The 25,543-nt window shown below is 39.9% G+C and overlaps 15 non-coding genes across 15 annotated transcripts; 10 read left to right on the forward strand and 5 right to left on the reverse strand.

Moving 5' to 3' along the window:
* The first annotated feature begins 353 nt into the window (after positions 1–353).
* On the forward strand, positions 354–426 carry trnaf-gaa (transfer RNA phenylalanine (anticodon GAA)). The gene has a single exon. It is a non-coding gene; the product is annotated as a tRNA-Phe (tRNA).
* A 135-nt stretch (positions 427–561) lies between these two features.
* Positions 562–635, reverse strand: trnan-guu (transfer RNA asparagine (anticodon GUU)). The gene has a single exon. It is a non-coding gene; the product is annotated as a tRNA-Asn (tRNA).
* A 5,375-nt stretch (positions 636–6,010) lies between these two features.
* On the forward strand, positions 6,011–6,083 carry trnaf-gaa (transfer RNA phenylalanine (anticodon GAA)). Its single transcript has one exon. It is a non-coding gene; the product is annotated as a tRNA-Phe (tRNA).
* A 135-nt stretch (positions 6,084–6,218) lies between these two features.
* On the reverse strand, positions 6,219–6,292 carry trnan-guu (transfer RNA asparagine (anticodon GUU)). The gene has a single exon. It is a non-coding gene; the product is annotated as a tRNA-Asn (tRNA).
* Positions 6,293–7,904: 1,612 nt separating this feature from the next.
* trnaf-gaa (transfer RNA phenylalanine (anticodon GAA)) lies at positions 7,905–7,977 on the forward strand. Its single transcript has one exon. It is a non-coding gene; the product is annotated as a tRNA-Phe (tRNA).
* Positions 7,978–9,794: 1,817 nt separating this feature from the next.
* On the forward strand, positions 9,795–9,867 carry trnaf-gaa (transfer RNA phenylalanine (anticodon GAA)). Its single transcript has one exon. It is a non-coding gene; the product is annotated as a tRNA-Phe (tRNA).
* Positions 9,868–10,002: 135 nt separating this feature from the next.
* Positions 10,003–10,076, reverse strand: trnan-guu (transfer RNA asparagine (anticodon GUU)). Its single transcript has one exon. It is a non-coding gene; the product is annotated as a tRNA-Asn (tRNA).
* Positions 10,077–11,683: 1,607 nt separating this feature from the next.
* trnaf-gaa (transfer RNA phenylalanine (anticodon GAA)) lies at positions 11,684–11,756 on the forward strand. Its single transcript has one exon. It is a non-coding gene; the product is annotated as a tRNA-Phe (tRNA).
* Positions 11,757–13,573: 1,817 nt separating this feature from the next.
* Positions 13,574–13,646, forward strand: trnaf-gaa (transfer RNA phenylalanine (anticodon GAA)). Its single transcript has one exon. It is a non-coding gene; the product is annotated as a tRNA-Phe (tRNA).
* Positions 13,647–15,463: 1,817 nt separating this feature from the next.
* Positions 15,464–15,536, forward strand: trnaf-gaa (transfer RNA phenylalanine (anticodon GAA)). The gene has a single exon. It is a non-coding gene; the product is annotated as a tRNA-Phe (tRNA).
* Positions 15,537–19,243: 3,707 nt separating this feature from the next.
* Positions 19,244–19,316, forward strand: trnaf-gaa (transfer RNA phenylalanine (anticodon GAA)). The gene has a single exon. It is a non-coding gene; the product is annotated as a tRNA-Phe (tRNA).
* A 135-nt stretch (positions 19,317–19,451) lies between these two features.
* trnan-guu (transfer RNA asparagine (anticodon GUU)) lies at positions 19,452–19,525 on the reverse strand. The gene has a single exon. It is a non-coding gene; the product is annotated as a tRNA-Asn (tRNA).
* A 1,607-nt stretch (positions 19,526–21,132) lies between these two features.
* Positions 21,133–21,205, forward strand: trnaf-gaa (transfer RNA phenylalanine (anticodon GAA)). The gene has a single exon. It is a non-coding gene; the product is annotated as a tRNA-Phe (tRNA).
* Positions 21,206–24,900: 3,695 nt separating this feature from the next.
* On the forward strand, positions 24,901–24,973 carry trnaf-gaa (transfer RNA phenylalanine (anticodon GAA)). The gene has a single exon. It is a non-coding gene; the product is annotated as a tRNA-Phe (tRNA).
* Positions 24,974–25,108: 135 nt separating this feature from the next.
* On the reverse strand, positions 25,109–25,182 carry trnan-guu (transfer RNA asparagine (anticodon GUU)). Its single transcript has one exon. It is a non-coding gene; the product is annotated as a tRNA-Asn (tRNA).
* Between the last annotated feature and the right edge of the window lie 361 nt (positions 25,183–25,543).

A 25,543-nucleotide genomic window follows, 5' to 3' on the forward strand; every position in this document is an offset into this window, starting at 1 on the left:
AGTTTTTTTCTGCTGCTTGGTAATTCAGTCATGAGGAAGCTGTAGCAGAGTGGCGCAGCGGAAGCGTGCTGGGCCCATAACCCTGAGGTCGATGAATCGAAATCATCTTCTGCTAGCTTGTTATTCTTCTGTTAGCAAAGTAGTTTTTCTAAAATATTAACTGAAGGCAATTAATTAATATTACATTTCGCAATCAAGGATCATATAATGCGCAAGGATACTTGTCCATCATAAGAGCTGAAATAAATTATAGCGCTTTGAGATTATATGTTACTAGCGGAGTTTAGAAATGTACCTAATTATATTACAACTGTTCTAAAAAAGAACGTTATCTCGAAAAAGAGGCTTGTCAAGCTGAAATAGCTCAGCTGGGAGAGCGTTAGACTGAAGATCTAAAGGTCCCTGGTTCGATCCCGGGTTTCGGCAAACAGCAAGAATATTTTTGTTTTGTATTATTTTGAACTAAAGAACAGAACACACTTTTTTCTTCAGTGTAATTGGAAGAAATAACAACTTATCAGAGTGCCATTTTCTAATGTGATTAAGAAATGCAAAACACATCGTCCCTGGGTGGGCTTGAACCACCAACCTTTCGGTTAACAGCCGAACGCGCTAACCGATTGCGCCACAGAGACCATCCTGCTCAGCCAAAACTGAGACCACATCTAAGAAGAAAGCAACACTGGACAGGAAAGTCTAATCTCAATTACATGTATGCAAACCAATGCAAGCAAACTTCAAGCCATTTATATTTATTCCCAAATAACATAAACTCTTCCATTGCTAAAAAATATTTAAAAATCTCCCTTTGTGCTTCTCGGAAGGCATACGATGGAGGGCGCACTGCAGTTTTTCAGTATGGGGAATATTACAAATCAGCAGACTATGCTTTAAAATACACATGTAGGGTGGGCGTCTCTGTTACAAAGAATTGTCACACTTTGTATGTATCTCCATAATGCGTTGGGACTAAATACGCAGAAACATTAAAACTATTTGGAGAATGCGGGCATCGAGCCCGCTACTTCTCGCATGCTAAGCGAGCGCTCTACCATTTGAGCTAATTCCCCTTGAATTGTGCATGTGATTCTCATAGGCTACATCGCAGCTTGATACGAGCAATTCAGATTGTCCCACAATGTAGTCTGCCAATTGCAAATTCAAAAAATAAATAAATTAAATAAAAAGCAAATATTTCGACAAGAGGTATGCTTTCAATTTCTTCAAAAAGTAGTCTCAGCTCGTTGATTCAGTCGCTTTAAAATCCACCTCTGTGTCCCGATGCAGCAGCGCTGTGTGCTGTGGCTCGAGCTTGTTTGACGAGGCAGGCAATGCAAAAATGTCAAAACTTGCTTTTGTATCACATGACAAACTTAAGGTATGCTTTAACGGCTTGGCTGTCTCAAGTTAGTTTGTATTGTTAATGGAACACCTCGTTGTTGCCCAGTCATTGTATCATATGAAGTAGAGCTTGCCAGTTGGGGGCGACGGTCTGCAAATAAAAGTTAAGACTATATTTGCAAGGATCATTTCTAGAGTGAAACATGTTTTGAAGGGATTGGTCTCGGTATCCTATAGCGCACCATATGCGCTTCACAAACTCTACTTAAAAACAAGAAAATATCTAATTGTAAACCTGGTCGAACAAAATAAGTCTTCAGTGTAATTTTAAACAAAGAGCGCTTTCCACGATTTAAGATGCTTTAGAGAGACAGAATATTGGAATTGGCAGCCGAAACTGGGCGATAAAACTGCCTGTGATCAAAGTGGGCAGAAAAGTTGCATACTTTGCATACCGTATTTGGGAGAAAAGAAAACGGATCATCTCTGATTTGCGACGTTTCCATGGTTCGCCCCGGCCACTGCCGTGTGGCTGGTTAAAACGATGAGTTCAGTTTTTTTCTGCTGCTTGGTAATTCAGTCATGAGGAAGCTGTAGCAGAGTGGCGCAGCGGAAGCGTGCTGGGCCCATAACCCAGAGGTCGATGGATCGAAACCATCTTCTGCTAGCTTGTTTTTCTTCTGTTAGCAAAGTAGTTTTTCTAAAATATTAACTGAAGGCAATTAATTAATATTACATTTCGCAATCAAGGATCATATAATGCGCAAGGATACTTGTCCATCATAAGAGCTGAAATAAATTATAGCGCTTTGAGATTATATGTTACTAGAGTTTAGAAATGTACCTAATTATATTACAACTGTTCTAAAAAAGAATGTTATCTCGAAAAAAGAGGCTTGTCAAGCTGAAATAGCTCAGCTGGGAGAGCGTTAGACTGAAGATCTAAAGGTCCCTGCTTCGATCCCGGGTTTCGGCAAACAGCAAGAATATTTTTGTTTTGTATTATTTTGAACTAAAGAACAGAACACACTTTTTTCTTCAGTGTAATTGGAAGAAATAACAACTTATCAGAGTGCCATTTTCTAATGTGATTAAGAAATGCAAAAAACATCGTCCCTGGGTGGGCTTGAACCACCAACAAACGCGCTAACCGATTGCGCCACAGAGACCATCCTGCTCAGCCAAAACTGAGACCACATCTAAGAAGAAAGCAACACTGGACAGGAAAGTCTAATCTCAATTACATGTATGCAAACCAATGCAAGCAAACTTCAAGCCATTTATATTTATTCCCAAATAACATAAACTTCCATTGCTAAAAAATATTTAAAAATCTCCCTTATGTGCTTCTCGGAAGGCATACGATGGAGGGCGCACTGCAGTTTTTCAGTATGGGGAATATTACAAATCAGCAGACTATGCTTTAAAATACACATGTAGGGTGGGCGTCTCTGTTACAAAGAATTGTAACACTTTGTATGTATCTCCATAATGCGTTGGGACTAAATACGCAGAAACATTAAAACTATTTGGAGAATGCGGGCATCTATCCCGCTACTTCTCGCATGCTAAGCGAGCGCTCTACCATTTGAGCTAATTCCCCTTGAATTGTGCATGTGATTCTCATAGGCTACATCGCAGCTTGATACGAGCAATTCAGATTGTCCCACAATGTAGTCTGCCAATTGCAAATTCAAAAAATAAATAAATTAAATAAAAAGCAAATATTTCGACAAGAGGTATGCTTTCAATTTCTTCAAAAAGTAGTCTCAGCTCGTTGATTCAGTCGCTTTAAAATCCACCTCTGTGTCCCGATGCAGCAGCGCTGTGTGCTGTGGCTCGAGCTTGTTTGACGAGGCAGGCAATGCAAAAATGTCAAAACTTGCTTTTGTATCACATGACAAACTTAAGGTATGCTTTAACGGCTTGGCTGTCTCAAGTTAGTTTGTATTGTTAATGGAACACCTCGTTGTTGCCCAGTCATTGTATCATATGAAGTAGAGCTTGCCAGTTGGGGGCGACGGTCTGCAAATAAAAGTTAAGACTATATTTGCAAGGATCATTTCTAGAGTGAAACATGTTTTGAAGGGATTGGTCTCGGTATCCTATAGCGCACCATATGCGCTTCACAAACTCTACTTAAAAACAAGAAAATATCTAATTGTAAGCCTGGTCGAACAAAATAAGTCTTCAGTGTAATTTTAAACAAAGAGCGCTTTCCACGATTTAAGATGCTTTAGAGAGACAGAATATTGGAATTGGCAGCCGAAACTGGGCGATAAAACTGCCTGTGATCAAAGTGGGCAGAAAAGTTGCATACTTTGCATACCGTATTTGGGAGAAAAGAAAACGGATCATCTCTGATTTACGACGTTTCCATGGTTTGGCCCGGCCACTGCCGTGTGGCTGGTTAAAACGATGAGTTCAGTTTTTTTCTGCTGCTTGGTAATTCAGTAAAAAGGAAGCTGTAGCAGAGTGGCGCAGCGGAAGCGTGCTGGGCCCATAACCCAGAGGTCGATGGATCGAAACCATCTTCTGCTAGCTTGTTTTTCTTCTGTTAGCAAAGTAGTTTTTCTAAAATATTAACTGAAGGCAATTAATTAATATTACATTTCGCAATCAAGGATCATATAATGCGCAAGGATACTTGTCCATCATAAGAGCTGAAATAAATTATAGCGCTTTGAGATTATATGTTACTAGCGGAGTTTAGAAATGTACCTAATTATATTACAACTGTTCTAAAAAAGAATGTTATCTCGAAAAATGAGGCTTGTCAAGCTGAAATAGCTCAGCTGGGAGAGCGTTAGACTGAAGATCTAAAGGTCCCTGGTTCGATCTCGGGTTTCGGCAAACAGCAAGAATATTTTTGTTTTGTATTATTTTGAACTAAAGAACAGAACACACTTTTTTCTTCAGTGTAATTGGAAGAAATAACAACTTATCAGAGTGCCATTTTCTAATGTGATTAAGAAATGCAAAAAACATCGTCCCTGGGTGGGCTTGAACTACCAACCTTTCGGTTAACAGCCGAACGCGCTAACCGATTGCGCCACAGAAACCATCCTGCTCAGCCAAAACTGAGACCACATCTAAGAAGAAAGCAACACTGGACAGGAAAGTCTAATCAATTACATGTATGCAAACCAATGCAAGCAAACTTCAAGCCATTTATATTTATTCCCAAATAACATAAACTCTTCCATTGCTAAAAAATATTTAAAAATCTCCCTTTGTGCTTCTCGGAAGGCATACGATGGAGGGCGCACTGCAGTTTTTCAGTATGGGGAATATTACAAATCAGCAGACTATGCTTTAAAATACACATGTAGGGTGGGCGTCTCTGTTACAAAGAATTGTCACACTTTGTATGTATCTCCATAATGCGTTGGGACTAAATACGCAGAAACATTAAAACTATTGGGAGAATGCGGGCATCGATCCCGCTACTTCTCGCATGCTAAGCGAGCGCTCTACCATTTGAGCTAATTCCCCTTGAATTGTGCATGTGATTCTCATAGGCTACATCGCAGCTTGATACGAGCAATTCAGATTGTCCCACAATGTCTGCCAATTGCAAATTCAAAAAATAAATAAATTAAATAAAAAGCAAATATTTCGACAAGAGGTATGCTTTCAATTTCTTCAAAAAGTAGTCTCAGCTCGTTGATTCAGTCGCTTTAAAATCCACCTCTGTGTCCCGATGCAGCAGCGCTGTGTGCTGTGGCTCGAGCTTTTTTGACGAGGCAGGCAATGCAAAAATGTCAAAACTTGCTTTTGTATCACATGACAAACTTAAGGTATGCTTTAACGGCTTGGCTGTCTCAAGTTAGTTTGTATTGTTAATGGAACACCTCGTTGTTGCCCAGTCATTGTATCATATGAAGTAGAGCTTGCCAGTTGGGGGCGACGGTCTGCAAATAAAAGTTAAGACTATATTTGCAAGGATCATTTCTAGAGTGAAACATGTTTTGAAGGGATTGGTCTCGGTATCCTATAGCGCACCATATGCGCTTCACAAACTCTACTTAAAAACAAGAAAATATCTAATTGTAAGCCTGGTCGAACAAAATAAGCCTTCAGTGTAATTTTAAACAAAGAGCGCTTTCCACGATTTAAGATGCTTTAGAGAGACAGAATATTGGAATTGGCAGCCGAAACTGGGCGATAAAACTGCCTGTGATCAAAGTGGGCAGAAAAGTTGCATACTTTGCATACCGTATTTGGGAGAAAAGAAAACGGATCATCTCTGATTTGCGACGTTTCCATGGTTCGCCCCGGCCACTGCCGTGTGGCTGGTTAAAACGATGAGTTCAGTTTTTTTCTGCTGCTTGGTAATTCAGTCATGAGGAAGCTGTAGCAGAGTGGCGCAGCGGAAGCGTGCTGGGCCCATAACCAAGAGGTCGATGGATCGAAACCATCTTCTGCTAGCTTGTTTTTTTTCTGTTAGCAAAGTAGTTTTTCTACAATATTAACTGAAGGCAATTAATTAATATTACATTTCGCAATCAAGGATCATATAATGCGCAAGGATACTTGTCCATCATAAGAGCTGAAATAAATTATAGCGCTTTGAGATTATATGTTACTAGCGGAGTTTAGAAATGTACCTAATTATATTACAACTGTTCTAAAAAAGAATGTTATCTCGTAAAAAGAGGCTTGTCAAGCTGAAATAGCTCAGCTGGGAGAGCGTTAGACTGAAGATCTAAAGGTCCCTGGTTCGATCCCGGGTTTCGACAAACAGCAAGAATATTTTTGTTTTGTATTATTTTGAACTAAAGAACAGAACACACTTTTTTCTTCAGTGTAATTGGAAGAAATAACAACTTATCAGAGTGCCATTTTCTAATGTGATTAAGAAATGCAAAAAACATCGTCCCTGGGTGGGCTTGAACCACCAACCTTTCGGTTAACAGCCGAACGCGCTAACCGATTGCGCCACAGAGACCATCCTGCTCAGCCAAAACTGAGACCACATCTAAGAAGAAAGCAACACTGGACAGGAAAGTCTAATCTCAATTACATGTATGCAAACCAATGCAAGCAAACTTCAAGCCATTTATATTTATTCCCAGATAACATAAACTCTTCCATTGCTAAAAAATATTTAAAAATCTCCCTTTGTGCTTCTCGGAAGGCATACGATGGAGGGCGCACTGCAGTTTTTCAGTATGGGGAATATTACAAATCAGCAGACTATGCTTTAAAATACACATGTAGGGTGGGCGTCTCTGTTACAAAGAATTGTCACACTTTGTATGTATCTCCATAATGCGTTGGGACTAAATACGCAGAAACATTAAAACTATTTGGAGAATGCGGGCATCGAGCCCGCTACTTCTCGCATGCTAAGCGAGCGCTCTACCATTTGAGCTAATTCCCCTTGAATTGTGCATGTGATTCTCATAGGCTACATCGCAGCTTGATACGAGCAATTCAGATTGTCCCACAATGTAGTCTGCCAATTGCAAATTCAAAAAATAAATAAATTAAATAAAAAGCAAATATTTCGACAAGAGGTATGCTTTCAATTTCTTCAAAAAGTAGTCTCAGCTCGTTGATTCAGTCGCTTTAAAATCCACCTCTGTGTCCCGATGCAGCAGCGCTGTGTGCTGTGGCTCGAGCTTGTTTGACGAGGCAGGCAATGCAAAAATGTCAAAACTTGCTTTTGTATCACATGACAAGCTTAAGGTATGCTTTAACGGCTTGGCTGTCTCAAGTTAGTTTGTATTGTTAATGGAACACCTCGTTGTTGCCCAGTCATTGTATCATATGAAGTAGAGCTTGCCAGTTGGGGGCGACGGTCTGCAAATAAAAGTTAAGACTATATTTGCAAGGATCATTTCTAGAGTGAAACATGTTTTGAAGGGATTGGTCTCGGTATCCTATAGCGCACCATATGCGCTTCACAAACTCTACTTAAAAACAAGAAAATATCTAATTGTAAACCTGGTCGAACAAAATAAGTCTTCAGTGTAATTTTAAACAAAGAGCGCTTTCCACGATTTAAGATGCTTTAGAGAGACAGAATATTGGAATTGGCAGCCGAAACTGGGCGATAAAACTGCCTGTGATCAAAGTGGACAGAAAAGTTGCATACTTTGCATACCGTATTTGGGAGAAAAGAAAACGGATCATCTCTGATTTGCGACGTTTCCATGGTTCGCCCCGGCCACTGCCGTGTGGCTGGTTAAAACGATGAGTTCAGTTTTTTTCTGCTGCTTGGTAATTCAGTCATGAGGAAGCTGTAGCAGAGTGGCGCAGCGGAAGCGTGCTGGGCCCATAACCCAGCGGTCGATGGATCTAAACCATCTTCTGCTAGCTTGTTTTTCTTCTGTTAGCAAAGTAGTTTTTCTAAAATATTAACTGAAGGCAATTAATTAATATTACATTTCGCAATCAAGGATCATATAATGCGCAAGGATACTTGTCCACCATAAGAGCTGAAATAAATTATAGCGCTTTGAGATTATATGTTACTAGCGGAGTTTAGAAATGTACCTAATTATATTACAACTGTTCTAAAAAAGAATGTTATCTCGAAAAATGAGGCTTGTCAAGCTGAAATAGCTCAGCTGGGAGAGCGTTAGACTGAAGATCTAAAGGTCCCTGGTTCGATCCCGGGTTTCGGCAAACAGCAAGAATATTTTTGTTTTGTATTATTTTGAACTAAAGAACAGAACACACTTTTTTCTTCAGTGTAATTGGAAGAAATAACAACTTATCAGAGTGCCATTTTCTAATGTGATTAAGAAATGCAAAAAACATCGTCCCTGGGTGGGCTTGAACTACCAACCTTTCGGTTAACAGCCGAACGCGCTAACCGATTGCGCCACAGAAACCATCCTGCTCAGCCAAAACTGAGACCACATCTAAGAAGAAAGCAACACTGGACAGGAAAGTCTAATCAATTACATGTATGCAAACCAATGCAAGCAAACTTCAAGCCATTTATATTTATTCCCAAATAACATAAACTCTTCCATTGCTAAAAAATATTTAAAAATCTCCCTTTGTGCTTCTCGGAAGGCATACGATGGAGGGCGCACTGCAGTTTTTCAGTATGGGGAATATTACAAATCAGCAGACTATGCTTTAAAATACACATGTAGGGTGGGCGTCTCTGTTACAAAGAATTGTCACACTTTGTATGTATCTCCATAATGCGTTGGGACTAAATACGCAGAAACATTAAAACTATTTGGAGAATGCGGGCATCGATCCCGCTACTTCTCGCATGCTAAGCGAGCGCTCTACCATTTGAGCTAATTCCCCTTGAATTGTGCATGTGATTCTCATAGGCTACATCGCAGCTTGATACGAGCAATTCAGATTGTCCCACAATGTAGTCTGCCAAATGCAAATTCAAAAAATAAATTAATTAAATAAAAAGCAAATATTTCGACAAGAGGTATGCTTTCAATTTCTTCAAAAAGTAGTCTCAGCTCGTTGATTCAGTCGCTTTAAAATCCACCTCTGTGTCCCGATGCAGCAGTGCTGTGTGCTGTGGCTCGAGCTTGTTTGACGAGGCAGGCAATGCAAAAATGTCAAAACTTGCTTTTGTATCACATGACAAACTTAAGGTATGCTTTAACGGCTTGGCTGTCTCAAGTTAGTTTGTATTGTTAATGGAACACCTCGTTGTTGCCCAGTCATTGTATCATATGAAGTAGAGCTTGCCAGTTGGGGGCGACGGTCTGCAAATAAAAGTTAAGACTATATTTGCAAGGATCATTTCTAGAGTGAAACATGTTTTGAAGGGATTGGTCTCGGTATCCTATAGCGCACCATATGCGCTTCTCAAACTCTACTTAAAAACAAGAAAATATCTAATTGTAAGCCTGGTCGAACAAAATAAGTCCAGTGTAATTTTAAACAAAGAGCGCTTTCCACGATTTAAGATGCTTTAGAGAGACAGAATATTGGAATTGGCAGCCGAAACTGGGCGATAAAACTGCCTGTGATCAAAGTGGTCAGAAAAGTTGCATACTTTGCATACCGTATTTGGGAGAAAAGAAAACGGATCATCTCTGATTTGCGACGTTTCCATGGTTCGCCCCGGCCACTGCCATGTGGCTGGTTAAAACGATGAGTTCAGTTTTTTTCTGCTGCTTGGTAATTGAGTCATGAGGAAGCTGTAGCAGAGTGGCGCAGCGGAAGCGTGCTGGGCCCATAACCCAGAGGTCGATGGATCGAAACCATCTTCTGCTAGCTTGTTTTTCTTCTGTTAGCAAAGTAGCTTTTCTAAAATATTAACTGAAGGCAATTAATTAATATTACATTTCGCAATCAAGGATCATATAATGCGCAAGGATACTTGTCCATCATAAGAGCTGAAATAAATTATAGCGCTTTGAGATTATATGTTACTAGCGGAGTTTAGAAATGTACCTAATTATATTACAACTGTTCTAAAAAAGAATGTTATCTCGAAAAATGAGGCTTGTCAAGCTGAAATAGCTCAGCTGGGAGAGCGTTAGACTGAAGATCTAAAGGTCCCTGGTTCGATCCCGGGTTTCGGCAAACAGCAAGAATATTTTTGTTTTGTATTATTTTGAACTAAAGAACAGAACACACTTTTTTCTTCAGTGTAATTGGAAGAAATAACAACTTATCAGAGTGCCATTTTCTAATGTGATTAAGAAATGCAAAATACATCGTCCCTGGGTGGGCTTGAACCATCAACCTTTCGGTTAACAGCCGAACGCGCTAACCGATTGCGCCACAGAGACCATCCTGCTCAGCCAAAACTGAGACCACATCTAAGAAGAAAGCAACACTGGACAGGAAAGTCTAATCAATTACATGTATGCAAACCAATGCAAGCAAACTTCAAGCCATTTATATTTATTCCCAAATAACATAAACTCTTCCATTGCTAAAAAATATTTAAAAATCTCCCTTTGTGCTTCTCGGAAGGCATACGATGGAGGGCGCACTGCAGTTTTTCAGTATGGGGAATATTACAAATCAGCAGACTATGCTTTAAAATACACATGTAGGGTGGGCGTCTCTGTTACAAAGAATTGTCACACTTTGTATGTATCTCCATAATGCGTTGGGACTAAATACGCAGAAACATTAAAACTATTTGGAGAATGCGGGCATCGATCCCGCTACTTCTCGCATGCTAAGCGAGCGCTCTACCATTTGAGCTAATTCCCCTTGAATTGTGCATGTGATTCTCATAGGCTACATCGCAGCTTGATACGAGCAATTCAGATTGTCCCACAATGTCTGCCAATTGCAAATTCAAAAAATAAATAAATTAAATAAAAAGCAAATATTTCGACAAGAGGTATGCTTTCAATTTCTTCAAAAAGTAGTCTCAGCTCGTTGATTCAGTCGCTTTAAAATCCACCTCTGTGTCCCGATGCAGCAGCGCTGTGTGCTGTGGCTCGAGCTTTTTTGACGAGGCAGGCAATGCAAAAATGTCAAAACTTGCTTTTGTATCACATGACAAACTTAAGGTATGCTTTAACGGCTTGGCTGTCTCAAGTTAGTTTGTATTGTTAATGGAACACCTCGTTGTTGCCCAGTCATTGTATCATATGAAGTAGAGCTTGCCAGTTGGGGGCGACGGTCTGCAAATAAAAGTTAAGACTATATTTGCAAGGATCATTTCTAGAGTGAAACATGTTTTGAAGGGATTGGTCTCGGTATCCTATAGCGCACCATATGCGCTTCACAAACTCTACTTAAAAACAAGAAAATATCTAATTGTAAGCCTGGTCGAACAAAATAAGTCTTCAGTGTAATTTTAAACAAAGAGCGCTTTCCACGATTTAAGATGCTTTAGAGAGACAGAATATTGGAATTGGCAGCCGAAACTGGGCGATAAAACTGCCTGTGATCAAAGTGGGCAGAAAAGTTGCATACTTTTCATACCGTATTTGGGAGAAAAGAAAACGGATCATCTCTGATTTGCGACGTTTCCATGGTTCGCCCCGGCCACTGCCGTGTGGCTGGTTAAAACGATGAGTTCAGTTTTTTTCTGCTGCTTGGTAATTCAGTCATGAGGAAGCTGTAGCAGAGTGGCGCAGCGGAAGCGTGCTGGGCCCATAACCCAGAGGTCGATGGATCGAAACCATCTTCTGCTAGCTTGTTTTTCTTCTGTTAGCAAAGTAGTTTTTCTAAAATATTAACTGAAGGCAATTAATTAATATTACATTTCGCAATCAAGGATCATATAATGCGCAAGGATACTTGTCCATCATAAGAGCTGAAATAAATTATAGCGCTTTGAGATTATATGTTACTAGCGGAGTTTAGAAATGTACCGAATTATATTACAACTGTTCTAAAAAAGAATGTTATCTCGAAAAATGAGGCTTGTCAAGCTGAAATAGCTCAGCTGGGAGAGCGTTAGACTGAAGATCTAAAGGTCCCTGGTTCGATCCCGGGTTTCGGCAAACAGCAAGAATATTTTTGTTTTGTATTATTTTGAACTAAAGAACAGAACACACTTTTTTCTTCAGTGTAATTGGAAGAAATAACAACTTATCAGAGTGCCATTTTCTAATGTGATTAAGAAATGCAAAAAACATCGTCACTGGGTGGGCTTGAACTACCAACCTTTCGGTTAACAGCCGAACGCGCTAACCGATTGCGCCACAGAAACCATCCTGCTCAGCCAAAACTGAGACCACATCTAAGAAGAAAGCAACACTGGACAGGAAAGTCTAATCAATTACATGTATGCAAACCAATGCAAGCAAACTTCAAGCCATTTATATTTATTCCCAAATAACATAAACTCTTCCATTGCTAAAAAATATTTAAAAATCTCCCTTTGTGCTTCTCGGAAGGCATACGATGGAGGGCGCACTGCAGTTTTTCAGTATGGGGAATATTACAAATCAGCAGACTATGCTTTAAAATACACATGTAGGGTGGGCGTCTCTGTTACAAAGAATTGTCACACTTTGTATGTATCTCCATAATGCGTTGGGACTAAATACGCAGAAACATTAAAACTATTTGGAGAATGCGGGCATCGATCCCGCTACTTCTCGCATGCTAAGCGAGCGCTCTACCATTTGAGCTAATTCCCCTTGAATTGTGCATGTGATTCTCATAGGCTACATCGCAGCTTGATACGAGCAATTCAGATTGTCCCACAATGTAGTCTGCCAAATGCAAATTCAAAAAATAAATTAATTAAATAAAAAGCAAATATTTCGACAAGAGGTATGCTTTCAATTTCTTCAAAAAGTAGTCTCAGCTCGTTGATTCAGTCGCTTTAAAATCCACCTCTGTGTCCCGATGCAGCAGTGCTGTGTGCTGTGGCTCGAGCTTGTTTGACGAGGCAGGCAATGCAAAAATGTCAAAACTTGCTTTTGTATCACATGACAAACTTAAGGTATGCTTTAACGGCTTGACTGTCTCAAGTTAGTTTGTATTGTTAATGGAACACCTCGTTGTTGCCCAGTCATTGTATCATATGAAGTAGAGCTTGCCAGTTGGGGGCGACGGTCTGCAAATAAAAGTTAAGACTATATTTGCAAGGATCATTTCTAGAGTGAAACATGTTTTGAAGGGATTGGTCTCGGTATCCTATAGCGCACCATATGCGCTTCTCAAACTCTACTTAAAAACAAGAAAATATCTAATTGTAAGCCTGGTCGAACAAAATAAGTCCAGTGTAATTTTAAACAATGAGCGCTTTCCACGATTTAAGATGCTTTAGAGAGACAGAATATTGGAATTGGCAGCCGAAACTGGGCGATAAAACTGCCTGTGATCAAAGTGGTCAGAAAAGTTGCATACTTTGCATACCGTATTTGGGAGAAAAGAAAACGGATCATCTCTGATTTGCGACGTTTCCATGGTTCGCCCCGGCCACTGCCATGTGGCTGGTTAAAACGATGAGTTCAGTTTTTTTCTGCTGCTTGGTAATTGAATCATGAGGAAGCTGTAGCAGAGTGGCGCAGCGGAAGCGTGCTGGGCCCATAACCCAGAGGTCGATGGATCGAAACCATCTTCTGCTAGCTTGTTTTTCTTCTGTTAGCAAAGTAGCTTTTCTAAAATATTAACTGAAGGCAATTAATTAATATTACATTTCGCAATCAAGGATCATATAATGCGCAAGGATACTTGTCCATCATAAGAGCTGAAATAAATTATAGCGCTTTGAGATTATATGTTACTAGCGGAGTTTAGAAATGTACCTAATTATATTACAACTGTTCTAAAAAAGAATGTTATCTCGAAAAATGAGGCTTGTCAAGCTGAAATAGCTCAGCTGGGAGAGCGTTAGACTGAAGATCTAAAGGTCCCTGGTTCGATCCCGGGTTTCGGCAAACAGCAAGAATATTTTTGTTTTGTATTATTTTGAACTAAAGAACAGAACACACTTTTTTCTTCAGTGTAATTGGAAGAAATAACAACTTATCAGAGTGCCATTTTCTAATGTGATTAAGAAATGCAAAAAACATCGTCACTGGGTGGGCTTGAACTACCAACCTTTCGGTTAACAGCCGAACGCGCTAACCGATTGCGCCACAGAAACCATCCTGCTCAGCCAAAACTGAGACCACATCTAAGAAGAAAGCAACACTGGACAGGAAAGTCTAATCAATTACATGTATGCAAACCAATGCAAGCAAACTTCAAGCCATTTATATTTATTCCCAAATAACATAAACTCTTCCATTGCTAAAAAATATTTAAAAATCTCCCTTTGTGCTTCTCGGAAGGCATACGATGGAGGGCGCACTGCAGTTTTTCAGTATGGGGAATATTACAAATCAGCAGACTATGCTTTAAAATACACATGTAGGGTGGGCGTCTCTGTTACAAAGAATTGTCACACTTTGTATGTATCTCCATAATGCGTTGGGACTAAATACGCAGAAACATTAAAACTATTTGGAGAATGCGGGCATCGATCCCGCTACTTCTCGCATGCTAAGCGAGCGCTCTACCATTTGAGCTAATTCCCCTTGAATTGTGCATGTGATTCTCATAGGCTACATCGCAGCTTGATACGAGCAATTCAGATTGTCCCACAATGTAGTCTGCCAAATGCAAATTCAAAAAATAAATTAATTAAATAAAAAGCAAATATTTCGACAAGAGGTATGCTTTCAATTTCTTCAAAAAGTAGTCTCAGCTCGTTGATTCAGTCGCTTTAAAATCCACCTCTGTGTCCCGATGCAGCAGCGCTGTGTGCTGTGGCTCGAGCTTGTTTGACGAGGCAGGCAATGCAAAAATGTCAAAACTTGCTTTTGTATCACATGACAAACTTAAGGTATGCTTTAACGGCTTGGCTGTCTCAAGTTAGTTTGTATTGTTAATGGAACACCTCGTTGTTGCCCAGTCATTGTATCATATGAAGTAGAGCTTGCCAGTTGGGGGCGACGGTCTGCAAATAAAAGTTAAGACTATATTTGCAAGGATCATTTCTAGAGTGAAACATGTTTTGAAGGGATTGGTCTCGGTATCCTATAGCGCACCATATGCGCTTCACAAACTCTACTTAAAAACAAGAAAATATCTAATTGTAAGCCTGGTCGAACAAAATAAGTCCAGTGTAATTTTAAACAATGAGCGCTTTCCACGATTTAAGATGCTTTAGAGAGACAGAATATTGGAATTGGCAGCCGAAACTGGGCGATAAAACTGCCTGTGATCAAAGTGGTCAGAAAAGTTGCATACTTTGCATACCGTATTTGGGAGAAAAGAAAACGGATCATCTCTGATTTGCGACGTTTCCATGGTTCGCCCCGGCCACTGCCGTGTGGCTGGTTAAAACGATGAGTTCAGTTTTTTTCTGCTGCTTGGTAATTCAGTCATGAGGAAGTTGTAGCAGAGTGGCGCAGCGGAAGCGTGCTGGGCCCATAACCCAGAGGTCGATGGATCGAAACCATCTTCTGCTAGCTTGTTTTTCTTCTGTTAGCAAAGTAGCTTTTCTAAAATATTAACTGAAGGCAATTAATTAATATTACATTTCGCAATCAAGGATCATATAATGCGCAAGGATACTTGTCCATCATAAGAGCTGAAATAAATTATAGCGCTTTGAGATTATATGTTACTAGCGGAGTTTAGAAATGTACCTAATTATATTACAACTGTTCTAAAAAAGAATGTTATCTCGAAAAATGAGGCTTCTCAAGCTGAAATAGCTCAGCTGGGAGAGCGTTAGACTGAAGATCTAAAGGTCCCTGGTTCGATCCCGGGTTTCGGCAAACAGCAAGAATATTTTTGTTTTGTATTATTTTGAACTAAAGAACAGAACACACTTTTTTCTTCAGTGTAATTGGAAGAAATAACAACTTATCAGAGTGCCATTTTCTAATGTGATTAAGAAATGCAAAAAACATCGTCACTGGGTGGGCTTGAACTACCAACCTTTCGGTTAACAGCCGAACGCGCTAACCGATTGCGCCACAGAAACCATCCTGCTCAGCCAAAACTGAGACCACATCTAAGAAGAAAGCAACACTGGACAGGAAAGTCTAATCAATTACATGTATGCAAACCAATGCAAGCAAACTTCAAGCCATTTATATTTATTCCCAAATAACATAAACTCTTCCATTGCTAAAAAATATTTAAAAATCTCCCTTTGTGCTTCTCGGAAGGCATACGATGGAGGGCGCACTGCAGTTTTTCAGTATGGGGAATATTACAAATCAGCAGACTATGCTTTAAAATACACATGTAGGGTGGGCGTCTCTGTTACAAAGAATTGTCACACTTTGTATGTATCTCCATAATGCGTTGGGACTAAATACGCAGAAACATTAAAACTATTTGGAGAATGCGGGCATCGATCCCGCTACTTCTCGCATGCTAAGCGAGCGCTCTACCATTTGAGCTAATTCCCCTTGAATTGTGCATGTGATTCTCATAGGCTACATCGCAGCTTGATACGAGCAATTCAGATTGTCCCACAATGTAGTCTGCCAAATGCAAATTCAAAAAATAAATAAATTAAATAAAAAGCAAATATTTCGACAAGAGGTATGCTTTCAATTTCTTCAAAAAGTAGTCTCAGCTCGTTGATTCAGTCGCTTTAAAATCCACCTCTGTGTCCCGATGCAGCAGTGCTGTGTGCTGTGGCTCGAGCTTGTTTGACGAGGCAGGCAATGCAAAAATGTCAAAACTTGCTTTTGTATCACATGACAAACTTAAGGTATGCTTTAACGGCTTGACTGTCTCAAGTTAGTTTGTATTGTTAATGGAACACCTCGTTGTTGCCCAGTCATTGTATCATATGAAGTAGAGCTTGCCAGTTGGGGGCGACGGTCTGCAAATAAAAGTTAAGACTATATTTGCAAGGATCATTTCTAGAGTGAAACATGTTTTGAAGGGATTGGTCTCGGTATCCTATAGCGCACCATATGCGCTTCTCAAACTCTACTTAAAAACAAGAAAATATCTAATTGTAAGCCTGGTCGAACAAAATAAGTCCAGTGTAATTTTAAACAAAGAGCGCTTTCCACGATTTAAGATGCTTTAGAGAGACAGAATATTGGAATTGGCAGCCGAAACTGGGCGATAAAACTGCCTGTGATCAAAGTGGGCAGAAAAGTTGCATACTTTGCATACCGTATTTGGGAGAAAAGAAAACGGATCATCTCTGATTTGCGACGTTTCCATGGTTCGCCCCGGCCACTGCCATGTGGCTGGTTAAAACGATGAGTTCAGTTTTTTTCTGCTGCTTGGTAATTGAGTCATGAGGAAGCTGTAGCAGAGTGGCGCAGCGGAAGCGTGCTGGGCCCATAACCCAGAGGTCGATGGATCGAAACCATCTTCTGCTAGCTTGTTTTTCTTCTGTTAGCAAAGTAGTTTTTCTAAAATATTAACTGAAGGCAATTAATTAATATTACATTTCGCAATCAAGGATCATATAATGCGCAAGGATACTTGTCCATCATAAGAGCTGAAATATATTATAGCGCTTTGAGATTATATGTTACTAGCGGAGTTTAGAAATGTACCTAATTATATTACAACTGTTCTAAAAAAGAATGTTATCTCGAAAAATGAGGCTTGTCAAGCTGAAATAGCTCAGCTGGGAGAGCGTTAGATTGAAGATCTAAAGGTCCCTGCTTCGATCCCGGGTTTCGGCAAACAGCAAGAATATTTTTGTTTTGTATTATTTTGAACTAAAGAACAGAACACACTTTTTTCTTCAGTGTAATTGGAAGAAATAACAACTTATCAGAGTGCCATTTTCTAATGTGATTAAGAAATGCAAAAAACATCGTCACTGGGTGGGCTTGAACTACCAACCTTTCGGTTAACAGCCGAACGCGCTAACCGATTGCGCCACAGAAACCATCCTGCTCAGCCAAAACTGAGACCACATCTAAGAAGAAAGCAACACTGGACAGGAAAGTCTAATCAATTACATGTATGCAAACCAATGCAAGCAAACTTCAAGCCATTTATATTTATTCCCAAATAACATAAACTCTTCCATTGCTAAAAAATATTTAAAAATCTCCCTTTGTGCTTCTCGGAAGGCATACGATGGAGGGCGCACTGCAGTTTTTCAGTATGGGGAATATTACAAATCAGCAGACTATGCTTTAAAATACACATGTAGGGTGGGCGTCTCTGTTACAAAGAATTGTCACACTTTGTATGTATCTCCATAATGCGTTGGGACTAAATACGCAGAAACATTAAAACTATTTGGAGAATGCGGGCATCGATCCCGCTACTTCTCGCATGCTAAGCGAGCGCTCTACCATTTGAGCTAATTCCCCTTGAATTGTGCATGTGATTCTCATAGGCTACATCGCAGCTTGATACGAGCAATTCAGATTGTCCCACAATGTAGTCTGCCAAATGCAAATTCAAAAAATAAATTAATTAAATAAAAAGCAAATATTTCGACAAGAGGTATGCTTTCAATTTCTTCAAAAAGTAGTCTCAGCTCGTTGATTCAGTCGCTTTAAAATCCACCTCTGTGTCCCGATGCAGCAGTGCTGTGTGCTGTGGCTCGAGCTTGTTTGACGAGGCAGGCAATGCAAAAATGTCAAAACTTGCTTTTGTATCACATGACAAACTTAAGGTATGCTTTAACGGCTTGGCTGTCTCAAGTTAGTTTGTATTGTTAATGGAACACCTCGTTGTTGCCCAGTCATTGTATCATATGAAGTAGAGCTTGCCAGTTGGGGGCGACGGTCTGCAAATAAAAGTTAAGACTATATTTGCAAGGATCATTTCTAGAGTGAAACATGTTTTGAAGGGATTGGTCTCGGTATCCTATAGCGCACCATATGCGCTTCTCAAACTCTACTTAAAAACAAGAAAATATCTAATTGTAAGCCTGGTCGAACAAAATAAGTCCAGTGTAATTTTAAACAAAGAGCGCTTTCCACGATTTAAGATGCTTTAGAGAGACAGAATATTGGAATTGGCAGCCGAAACTGGGCGATAAAACTGCCTGTGATCAAAGTGGGCAGAAAAGTTGCATACTTTGCATACCGTATTTGGGAGAAAAGAAAACGGATCATCTCTGATTTGCGACGTTTCCATGGTTCGCCCCGGCCACTGCCATGTGGCTGGTTAAAACGATGAGTTCAGTTTTTTTCTGCTGCTTGGTAATTGAGTCATGAGGAAGCTGTAGCAGAGTGGCGCAGCGGAAGCGTGCTGGGCCCATAACCCAGAGGTCGATGGATCGAAACCATCTTCTGCTAGCTTGTTTTTCTTCTGTTAGCAAAGTAGCTTTTCTAAAATATTAACTGAAGGCAATTAATTAATATTACATTTCGCAATCAAGGATCATATAATGCGCAAGGATACTTGTCCATCATAAGAGCTGAAATAAATTATAGCGCTTTGAGATTATATGTTACTAGCGGAGTTTAGAAATGTACCTAATTATATTACAACTGTTCTAAAAAAGAATGTTATCTCGAAAAATGAGGCTTGTCAAGCTGAAATAGCTCAGCTGGCAGAGCGTTAGACTGAAGATCTAAAGGTCCCTGGTTCGATCCCGGGTTTCGGCAAACAGCAAGAATATTTTTGTTTTGTATTATTTTGAACTAAAGAACAGAACACACTTTTTTCTTCAGTGTAATTGGAAGAAATAACAACTTATCAGAGTGCCATTTTCTAATGTGATTAAGAAATGCAAAATACATCGTCCCTGGGTGGGCTTGAACCATCAACCTTTCGGTTAACAGCCGAACGCGCTAACCGATTGCGCCACAGAGACCATCCTGCTCAGCCAAAACTGAGACCACATCTAAGAAGAAAGCAACACTGGACAGGAAAGTCTAATCAATTACATGTATGCAAACCAATGCAAGCAAACTTCAAGCCATTTATATTTATTCCCAAATAACATAAACTCTTCCATTGCTAAAAAATATTTAAAAATCTCCCTTTGTGCTTCTCGGAAGGCATACGATGGAGGGCGCACTGCAGTTTTTCAGTATGGGGAATATTACAAATCAGCAGACTATGCTTTAAAATACACATGTAGGGTGGGCGTCTCTGTTACAAAGAATTGTCACACTTTGTATGTATCTCCATAATGCGTTGGGACTAAATACGCAGAAACATTAAAACTATTTGGAGAATGCGGGCATCGATCCCGCTACTTCTCGCATGCTAAGCGAGCGCTCTACCATTTGAGCTAATTCCCCTTGAAATGTGCATGTGATTCTCATAGGCTACATCGCAGCTTGATACGAGCAATTCAGATTGTCCCACAATGTCTGCCAATTGCAAATTCAAAAAATAAATAAATTAAATAAAAAGCAAATATTTCGACAAGAGGTATGCTTTCAATTTCTTCAAAAAGTAGTCTCAGCTCGTTGATTCAGTCGCTTTAAAATCCACCTCTGTGTCCCGATGCAGCAGCGCTGTGTGCTGTGGCTCGAGCTTTTTTGACGAGGCAGGCAATGCAAAAATGTCAAAACTTGCTTTTGTATCACATGACAAACTTAAGGTATGCTTTAACGGCTTGGCTGTCTCAAGTTAGTTTGTATTGTTAATGGAACACCTCGTTGTTGCCCAGTCATTGTATCATATGAAGTAGAGCTTGCCAGTTGGGGGCGACGGTCTGCAAATAAAAGTTAAGACTATATTTGCAAGGATCATTTCTAGAGTGAAACATGTTTTGAAGGGATTGGTCTCGGTATCCTATAGCGCACCATATGCGCTTCACAAACTCTACTTAAAAACAAGAAAATATCTAATTGTAAGCCTGGTCGAACAAAATAAGTCTTCAGTGTAATTTTAAACAAAGAGCGCTTTCCACGATTTAAGATGCTTTAGAGAGACAGAATATTGGAATTGGCAGCCGAAACTGGGCGATAAAACTGCCTGTGATCAAAGTGGGCAGAAAAGTTGCATACTTTTCATACCGTATTTGGGAGAAAAGAAAACGGATCATCTCTGATTTGCGACGTTTCCATGGTTCGCCCCGGCCACTGCCGTGTGGCTGGTTAAAACGATGAGTTCAGTTTTTTTCTGCTGCTTGGTAATTCAGTCATGAGGAAGCTGTAGCAGAGTGGCGCAGCTGAAGCGTGCTGGGCCCATAACCCAGAGGTCGATGGATCGAAACCATCTTCTGCTAGCTTGTTTTTCTTCTGTTAGCAAAGTAGTTTTTCTAAAATATTAACTGAAGGCAATTAATTAATATTACATTTCGCAATCAAGGATCATATAATGCGCAAGGATACTTGTCCATCATAAGAGCTGAAATAAATTATAGCGCTTTGAGATTATATGTTACTAGCGGAGTTTAGAAATGTACCTAATTATATTACAACTGTTCTAAAAAAGAATGTTATCTCGAAAAATGAGGCTTGTCAAGCTGAAATAGCTCAGCTGGGAGAGCGTTAGACTGAAGATCTAAAGGTCCCTGGTTCGATCCCGGGTTTCGGCAAACAGCAAGAATATTTTTGTTTTGTATTATTTTGAACTAAAGAACAGAACACACTTTTTTCTTCAGTGTAATTGGAAGAAATAACAACTTATCAGAGTGCCATTTTCTAATGTGATTAAGAAATGCAAAAAACATCGTCCCTGGGTGGGCTTGAACCACCAACCTTTCGGTTAACAGCCGAACGCGCTAACCAATTGCGCCACAGAGAGCATCCTGCTCAGCCAAAACTGAGACCACATCTAAGAAGAAAGCAACACTGGACAGGAAAGTCTAATCTCAATTACATGTATGCAAACCAATGCAAGCAAACTTCAAGCCATTTATATTTATTCCCAGATAACATAATCTCTTCCATTGCTAAAAAATATTTAAAAATCTCCCTTTGTGCTTCTCGGAAGGCATACGATGGAGGGCGCACTGCAGTTTTTCAGTATGGGGAATATTACAAATCAGCAGACTATGCTTTAAAATACACATGTAGGGTGGGCGTCTCTGTTACAAAGAATTGTCACACTTTGTATGTATCTCCATAATGCGTTGGGACTAAATACGCAGAAACATTAAAACTATTTGGAGAATGCGGGCATCGATCCCGCTACTTCTCGCATGCTAAGCGAGCGCTCTACCATTTGAGCTAATTCCCCTTGAATTGTGCATGTGATTCTCATAGGCTACATCGCAGCTTGATACGAGCAATTCAGATTGTCCCACAATGTAGTCTGCCAATTGCAAATTCAAAAAATAAATTAATTAAATAAAAAGCAAATATTTCGACAAGAGGTATGCTTTCAATTTCTTCAAAAAGTAGTCTCAGCTCGTTGATTCAGTCGCTTTAAAATCCACCTCTGTGTCCCGATGCAGCAGCGCTGTGTGCTGTGGCTCGAGCTTGTTTGACGAGGCAGGCAATGCAAAAATGTCAAAACTTGCTTTTGTATCACATGACAAACTTAAGGTATGCTTTAACGGCTTGGCTGTCTCAAGTTAGTTTGTATTGTTAATGGAACACCTCGTTGTTGCCCAGTCATTGTATCATATGAAGTAGAGCTTGCCAGTTGGGGGCGACGGTCTGCAAATAAAAGTTAAGACTATATTTGCAAGGATCATTTCTAGAGTGAAATATGTTTTGAAGGGATTGGTCTCGGTATCCTATAGCGCACCATATGCGCTTCACAAACTCTACTTAAAAACAAGAAAATATCTAATTGTAAGCCTGGTCGAACAAAATAAGTCTTCAGTGTAATTTTAAACAAAGAGCGCTTTCCACGATTTAAGATGCTTTAGAGAGACAGAATATTGGAATTGGCAGCCGAAACTGGGCGATAAAACTGCCTGTGATCAAAGTGGGCAGAAAAGTTGCATACTTTGCATACCGTATTTGGGAGAAAAGAAAACGGATCATCTCTGATTTGCGACGTTTCCATGGTTCGCCCCGGCCACTGCCGTGTGGCTGGTTAAAACGATGAGTTCAGTTTTTTTCTGCTGCTTGGTAATTCAGTCATGAGGAAGCTGTAGCAGAGTGGCGCAGCGGAAGCGTGCTGGGCCCATAACCCAGAGGTCGATGGATCGAAACCATCTTCTGCTAACTTGTTTTTCTTCTGTTAGCAAAGTAGTTTTTCTAAAATATTAACTGAAGGCAATTAATTAATATTACATTTCGCAATCAAGGATCATATAATGCGCAAGGATACTTGTCCATCATAAGAGCTGAAATAAATTATAGCGCTTTGAGATTATATGTTACTAGCGGAGTTTAGAAATGTACCTAATTATATTACAACTGTTCTAAAAAAGAATGTTATCTCGAAAAATGAGGCTTGTCAAGCTGAAATAGCTCAGCTGGGAGAGCGTTAGATTGAAGATCTAAAGGTCCCTGCTTCGATCCCGGGTTTCGGCAAACAGCAAGAATATTTTTGTTTTGTATTATTTTGAACTAAAGAACAGAACACACTTTTTTCTTCAGTGTAATTGGAAGAAATAACAACTTATCAGAGTGCCATTTTCTAATGTGATTAAGAAATGCAAAAAACACCAACCACCAACCTTTCGGTTAACAGCCGAACGCGCTAACCGATTGCGCCACAGAGACCATCCTGCTCAGCCAAAACTGAGACCACATCTAAGAAGAAAGCAACACTGGACAGGACAGTCTAATCTCAATTACATGTATGCAAACCAATGCAAGCAAACTTCAAGCCATTTATATTTATTCCCAGATAACATAATCTCTTCCATTGCTAAAAAATATTTAAAAATCTCCCTTTGTGCTTCTCGGAAGGCATACGATGGAGGGCGCACTGTAGTTTTTCAGTATGGGGAATATTACAAATCAGCAGACTATGCTTTAAAATACACATGTAGGGTGGGCGTCTCTGTTACAAAGAATTGTCACACTTTGTATGTATCTCCATAATGCGTTGGGACTAAATACGCAGAAACATTAAAACTATTTGGAGAATGCGGGCATCGATCCCGCTACTTCTCGCATGCTAAGCGAGCGCTCTACCATTTGAGCTAATTCCCCTTGAATTGTGCATGTGATTCTCATAGGCTACATCGCAGCTTGATACGAGCAATTCAGATTGTCCCACAATGTCTGCCAATTGCAAATTCAAAAAATAAATAAATTAAATAAAAAGCAAATATTTCGACAAGAGGTATGCTTTCAATTTCTTCAAAAAGTAGTCTCAGCTCGTTGATTCAGTCGCTTTAAAATCCACCTCTGTGTCCCGATGCAGCAGCGCTGTGTGCTGTGGCTCGAGCTTTTTTGACGAGGCAGGCAATGCAAAAATGTCAAAACTTGCTTTTGTATCACATGACAAACTTAAGGTATGCTTTAACGGCTTGGCTGTCTCAAGTTAGTTTGTATTGTTAATGGAACACCTCGTTGTTGCCCAGTCATTGTATCATATGAAGTAGAGCTTGCCAGTTGGGGGCGACGGTCTGCAAATAAAAGTTAAGACTATATTTGCAAGGATCATTTCTAGAGTGAAACATGTTTTGAAGGGATTGGTCTCGGTATCCTATAGCGCACCATATGCGCTTCACAAACTCTACTTAAAAACAAGAAAATATCTAATTGTAAGCCTGGTCGAACAAAATAAGTCTTCAGTGTAATTTTAAACAAAGAGCGCTTTCCACGATTTAAGATGCTTTAGAGAGACAGAATATTGGAATTGGCAGCCGAAACTGGGCGATAAAACTGCCTGTGATCAAAGTGGGCAGAAAAGTTGCATACTTTTCATACCGTATTTGGGAGAAAAGAAAACGGATCATCTCTGATTTGCGACGTTTCCATGGTTCGCCCCGGCCACTGCCGTGTGGCTGGTTAAAACGATGAGTTCAGTTTTTTTCTGCTGCTTGGTAATTCAGTCATGAGGAAGCTGTAGCAGAGTGGCGCAGCGGAAGCGTGCTGGGCCCATAACCCAGAGGTCGATGGATCGAAACCATCTTCTGCTAGCTTGTTTTTCTTCTGTTAGCAAAGTAGTTTTTCTAAAATATTAACTGAAGGCAATTAATTAATATTACATTTCGCAATCAAGGATCATATAATGCGCAAGGATACTTGTCCATCATAAGAGCTGAAATAAATTATAGCGCTTTGAGATTATATGTTACTAGCGGAGTTTAGAAATGTACCTAATTATATTACAACTGTTCTAAAAAAGAATGTTATCTCGAAAAATGAGGCTTGTCAAGCTGAAATAGCTCAGCTGGGAGAGCGTTAGACTGAAGATCTAAAGGTCCCTGGTTCGATCCCGGGTTTCGGCAAACAGCAAGAATATTTTTGTTTTGTATTATTTTGAACTAAAGAACAGAACACACTTTTTTCTTCAGTGTAATTGGAAGAAATAACAACTTATCAGAGTGCCATTTTCTAATGTGATTAAGAAATGCAAAACACATCGTCCCTGGGTGGGCTTGAACCACCAACCTTTCGGTTAACAGCCGAACGCGCTAACCGATTGCGCCACAGAGACCATCCTGCTCAGCCAAAACTGAGACCACATCTAAGAAGAAAGCAACACTGGACAGGAAAGTCTAATCTCAATTACATGTATGCAAACCAATGCAAGCAAACTTCAAGCCATTTATATTTATTCCCTGATAACATAAACTCTTCCATTGCTAAAAAATATTTAAAAATCTCCCTTTGTGCTTCTCGGAAGGCATACGATGGAGGGCGCACTGCAGTTTTTCAGTATGGGGAATATTACAAATCAGCAGACTATGCTTTAAAATACACATGTAGGGTGGGCGTCTCTGTTACAAAGAATTGTCACACTTTGTATGTATCTCCATAATGTGTTGGGACTAAATACGCAGAAACATTAAAACTAT

This window comes from Acipenser ruthenus, chromosome 35 (assembly GCF_902713425.1).
Source record: "Acipenser ruthenus chromosome 35, fAciRut3.2 maternal haplotype, whole genome shotgun sequence".
Lineage (NCBI taxonomy): Eukaryota > Metazoa > Chordata > Actinopteri > Acipenseriformes > Acipenseridae > Acipenser > Acipenser ruthenus.